Below are 6000 nucleotides of genomic sequence, written 5' to 3'. Positions count from 1 at the left end.
TCCATCTTTGGAGATTTTTAAGCAGAGGCTGGATAGTCATCTGACAGAGAGGCTGATTCTGGGAAGGCTCAAGGGGTGGCAGGTGACAGTGGATGAGCGATAGGGTTGTGGGTATCCTGCATAGTGCAGGGGGTGGGACTAGATGACCCAGGAGGTCCCTTCCAACTCTACTATTCTATGATTCTATTAATGTGGATCAATAATGTGTCTTCTTTGCATTGCCACATAGACAGTCTGTCTGTTCTCTCAGCCTCCATGTGACACCTGGAGACCTCCTGGAATCGCAACTGACCTCCAGACCACAGAGAACACCCCCCCCCCTGGAGAAACTGGTACTAGGAAACATCCCTCCCCTCTCCAAGCTCCACCCTCCCCAGGCTCCGCCTCCAAATCCCCAGACATTTTCCAGCCTGGAGTTGGCAACCCCACGAGCACAGCAGATGTCTCACATTGCCTGTGCAGAATGGAGTGCTGCGTTAATGTCCGTTTTGCTACTCTTTGTCAGCTTTATGATGCCCCAGGAGTCCCCTGGAAAAATGCCCATGTTTAAAAGCAAGCGGAAGAGCGTTTTATCATCCAGCAATTTGTTTCTCAAAGCTGTCCGCTCAGGAGAAAGGCAACAGAGAAGCCGTCTTCCCATCCAAAATGCAGGGGAGCCGAGGACCTTATGTACCTCTTCGCAGAGCTAAGTACTTTGGAGAGGGGTAAAGAGCTCAGGATGTTATCTAAGGACACCACTGGGCAAGCCAGCCTAATGCGTCTGCCTTTGAAGCCAAGGGAAATCTTTGTTGGAGTCGAGGCAGCACGGCTTGATGGTGTAATGTGTGGACGGGGAATTATTTAACCAGAAGGTATTGCCGAAACTAGCACAGCGGCATCCCCATTTGTGTGGGAGGGAGCCTGCAAGAGGAGAGGTTGGAGTGGCCCTTGACTTATGGAGCAAACTCGGCAAACTTTGCATGTCAGTTTGCTGGGGGGTTAACGGTAATGACTGGGGAAGGCACTGGCAAACCACCCCATATTGCCGTGAAACCACTAGAGGGCGTCACCCCAAGGGTCAGACATAGAATCATAGAATCCTAGAGTTGGAAGGGGCCATACAGGCCATCTAGTCCAACCCCCTTCTCTACGCAGGATCAGCCCTAAGCATCCTAAAGCATCCAAGACAAGTGTGTATCCAACCTTTGCTTGAAGACTGCCAGTGAGGGGGAGCTCACCACCTCCTTAGGCAGCCTATTCCACTGCTGAACTATTCTGACCATGAAAAACATTTTCCTGATATCTAGCCTATATCGTTGTACTTGAAGTTTAAACCCATTACTCAGTGTCCTCTCCTCTGCAGCCAACAGAAACAGCATCCTGCCCTCCTCTAAGTGACAACCTTTCAAATACTTAAAGAGGGCTATCATGACCCCTCTCAACCTTCTTTTCTCCAGGTTGAACATTCCCAAGTCCCTCAACCTATCTTCATAGGGCTTGGTCCCTATGACCCAGTGCTTGCACAGGGGATACCTTTACCTTTAGAGTTTCCCCCAAAGAAGGAACATTGGGAAACATTGGAGACAATGGAGGTGTACTGTACTTCTCCAAATGCTTTAGCTTTCACAATAGAACTGGCAGCAGGCTGAATTGTCCATGTTGGCCCTTAGTATCCTCAGGGCTTGGGAGCTAAGCAGGATGGGCCACAATCAGTACATGGAGAAGACCATACAGGAAGTCTGGGGTTGTCGTGCAGAGGAAGGCCATGGCGAACTAACGTGGCTTATCTTTTTTCCTTGAGATCCCTATAAAGGAGTCACCGTTAAGTCAGTTGTGATTCAACAGTACAGGCTTCTTCACTGTAATGCTCAGGGGTTGCCAACCTTCAGGTGGTGCTTGGGGGTCTTCTGGAATGACAATAGGTCCTATTCTGCACACAATAGATAATGCACTTTCGATGCAGTTTAGAAGTAGATTTTCCTGTTCTGCACAGGACAATCCAGCTGCATTATCCTAGGTGTGCAGAATGGGCCCTGGTTTCCAGACAACAGAGATTCATTTCCCTTCTGCCAGCCAGGGTAGACCATACTGACCTTGACCGACCAATGAGCTGATGAGAAGATAGCTTTTAGGGATGCCAGCCTCCAGGTGGGACCTGGGGGGTTCCTCCAGAATTATAGCTCATCTCCAGACTACAGACTTTAGTTCCCCTGGAGGAAATGAAGGCTTTGGAGGGGGGACTCCATGGCATTGAATTCTGCTGAGGGCCCTGTCTTCCCCAGGCTTCAACCCCAATTTCCCAGGAATGTCCCAACCAGGATCTGGCAACCCTACTTCCATGCCTCGCTCATGGCCAGAAGCAGAGACCACCCTTCAGCCAAAGATGAGTAGACAAGAAAGAAATTTCCAAGCTTCCTTGGGAGGTGGTAGGTTCTCCATCTTTGGAAATTTTTAAACAGAGGCTAGATAGTCATCTGATGGAGTGGCTGAGTCTGTGAAGGTTCAAGGGGGTGGCAGGTGACAGTGGATGAGCGATAGGGTTGTGAGTGTCCTGCATAGTGCAGGGGGTTGGACTAGATGCCCCATGAGGTCCCTTCCAACTCTATGATTCGATGATGATGATGATGATGATGATGATGATGATGATGGAGAGGGTGGGAAGGGGAGGGGCCCTGGGTGGCCCTGGGTGGGCGTGTCCACAGCTCTGCTTCCGTACCAAATTCTGCATGGTCATGCCACTTCTGGGGTTTCTCAGAGCCTGAAGAATGTTTCAGGGGTTTCTCAAGGGTGAAAAGGATTGAGAGGGGCTGTTCTATCCAAAGGAGTCTCAATGCAGCTTAAAACTGCCTTCCTTCAGCAAGTCACCAAACACCTCATTGTGTCCTCCATCTGCTGGCAACCACACAGCTCTCTCCTTTAAGAAAAGGATGTGCGTGCCGGACTGTGTTGGGTTAAATTCCAGCTCTGTGTTGTGAGGACCACCCCTGGAAACAAATAACAAGGAGCTTTCTCCTTCAGCCCTCCATCCTTATCCTTAAACACCATGAGAATGCCAGCTTGTTTGAAGAAGGGGGATTTGGACAGATTTTGACAGTACTTGTCAGGAATGCAAATGGGTCATTTTTGTATTATCCAAAACCATTCCAATTGGTTGCCTTTGATTTTGACCATCCTGGCAAATTAGAGGCCTGAAAGTCAGTTCTTTTTAACCCTTTGCTGGAAAGGGGGATCGGTGCTTAAACAATGCGCAGGACCCCAGAGATGGAGGGCACGCCTATTGTAGCCAGGTGGGGGCAGTGTACACACTGCCCCACTTATAGCACTGATTCACAGAAGAGGGAGAAGGAGAAGAGGAGAAGAGGAGGTGGAACAGGCTTCCTCGGGAGGTGGTGGGTTCTCCATCTTTGGAAATGTTTAAACAGAGGCTGGATAGCCATCTGACAGAGAGGCTGATTCTGTGAAGGCTCAAGGGGGTGGCAGGTGACAGTGGATGAGTGATAGGGTCATGATTGTCCTGCATAGTGCAGGGGTTGGACTAGATGACCCATGAGGTCCCTTCCAACACTAAAAAAAAAAAATAGAAGACGAAGAAGATGAAGACTGAGACAGAGAAGGGGAAGAAGACAACAAAGACAGTTATGAAGACAACAACAAAGACAACTTGGTTTTTATACCCCGCTTTTCTCTCCCAGAAGGATCCTCAGAGTGCCTCACAATGGCCTCCGCTTCCTCTCCCCACAACTGAGACCCTACGAGGGAGGTGGGACTGAGAGAGCTCTGGCAGGACTGCTCTGTGAGAACAGTACCACCGGGGCTGTGACTAAGCTGGCTACATGTGGAGGAGCAGGGAATCAAACCCGGCTTGCCAGATTAGAAACTGCCACTCTTAACCACTATACCAAGCTGGCTCTGCACATAATATGGGGTGGGGGGTGTTGATCAATTTTTCATGCTTGTCTCATTTCTTGTTTCTAGGGCAGGAAACAGACTCCCTAACTGCCTCCTTTCACACACTGTGTGGCAGCAAACCCAGGCTGGCTGTGTTCACATCTCCAGAAGAGGCAGGCAGTGTTGACTCTATGCAGAATGTACCTGCCTGGGTCCCTGAGGACATTCTGCTGCATATAAGAACCAACTCTTCTTCTTCTTCAGCGATATCAGGGCTCTCTCAGCCTCCCTTCCCTCACAGGGTGTCTGTTGTGGGGAGAGGAAAGGGAAGGAGATTGTAAAATGCTTTGACTCTCCTTTGGGTAGAGAAAAGCGGCATATAAGAGCCAATTCTTCTTCTTCAGTAAAAGCTGGGCTCTATCAGCCCCCTCCTAACTCACAGGGTGTCTGTTGTAAGGAGAGGAAGGGAAGTTGATTAGAAGCCACTTTGAGACTCCTTCGGGTAGAGCAAAGTAGCATATAAGAACCAACTCTTTCTCTTCTTCTTCAGTAATATCAGGGCTCTCTCTGGCTCACCCACCTCACAGGGTGCCTGTTGTGGGGAGAGGAAAGGGAAGGTGAATGTAAGCTACTTTGAGACTCCTTTGGGTAGAGAAAAGTGGCATATAAGAACCAACTCTTCTCCTTCTTCAATAATATCAGGGCTCTCTCAGCCTCACCCACCTCACAGGGTGCCTGTTGTGGGGAGAGGAAAGGGAAGGTGAATGTAAGCCACTTTGAGACTCCTTCAGGTAGAGAAAAGTGGCATATAAGAACCAACTCTTCTTCTTCTTCTAGAACGGAAAGGGCTAGGTAGCAGGGGAAAATTTTTTCATAGAGCAGTTCAGCAGTGGAATGGGCTGCCTAAGGATGTGGTGAGCTCCCCCACACTGGCAGTATTTAAGCAGTAGCTGGATAGCTACTTATTTATTTATTTTATTTCTTATATTTCCCTCCCTTCTGGCTCAGGGTGCTTTCCTTATATAACAAAGAGGTTATATATATAACCTTATATAACATATATATATATATAACCTTATATAACAAAGAGTGCTTTCCTTATATAACAAACATATGAAAATATATTGTAGGGTTCGGTGGAATGATCAAATGGACAAACCAATTGCAGAATTCTTGGGTTCTGGTGAACTTAATGAGTCGTTATGTAACTTAAAATCAGAGGGGTCTTTGGATAAACATCTTGATGTTTACGCTCAAATGATAGTGGAATTGCAAAAGGTGGAATCAGATCCATTCTCCAGATTGGAACCCACCCCTCTTTAACCCACTACATCAAACCAGCTCTTGGACACTGTCATGCATTTGCTTCAGACCCTTCTTGCATCAGTTTTCATTTTCGGCTGCTCCCAGCCCTACTTAAGGAGTCGCCGGGGGATTCTGTCGTCTGCTTTTGTTTGCTTGCTGGAGTCATCTGGAGTTCCTTGCTCAGAGGTGTTTAAACTTTATGGCCGCTTGCCTGCAAATCAGCTCCAAACGGTGAGGCGATCTCCCTCTAGAGCCCACGCAAAAAAGATTGCTCTTCCGTTGCTTTGGCACAAATGGGTCTTTCCCAAGCCAGCCAGCCTCAAGCCAACCGCACTCCCTGTTTTTCAAAATCGCCAAATTGAACTTCCGTGTTCAGCGGTTGTATATCTCACAGCAACAGATGCAAAGCGCGTCTGGCCTGAACCAGGGCCAGGGCCTTTTCGGTCCTGGCCCCTACCTGGTGGAATGAGCTCCCGGAGGAGCTACAGGCCCTGCAGGAGCTTCCGGCGTTCCACAGGGCCTGCAAGATGGCACTTTTCTGCCAGGTCTACCGTTGAGGCTGATGCACTAAGGAAGATCTGTATGATCCCCCTGAGGACTCAGGACTAAAGATAACATCCTTATGTGAAGGATGATACGAGAACCTTGGGCTCTATCTGCCCCTTTCTTTCCTCGCTTTTTGGGTAGATCTGGGGATTATATGTTTTTTGCAGCATCTTATTTTCCTTCTATTCCGTTGTATTTGAGCCTCTTGTGGCGCAGAGTGGTAAGGCAGCCGTCTGAAAGCTTTGCCCATAAGGCTGGGAGTTCAATCCCAGCAGCCGGCTC

The sequence above is a fragment of the Paroedura picta genome, chromosome 6, assembly GCF_049243985.1.
Source record: "Paroedura picta isolate Pp20150507F chromosome 6, Ppicta_v3.0, whole genome shotgun sequence".
NCBI classification, from domain to species: domain Eukaryota; kingdom Metazoa; phylum Chordata; class Lepidosauria; order Squamata; family Gekkonidae; genus Paroedura; species Paroedura picta.
The sequence above is the reverse complement of the archived record's forward strand: the minus strand, read 5'-3'. Positions refer to the sequence as shown.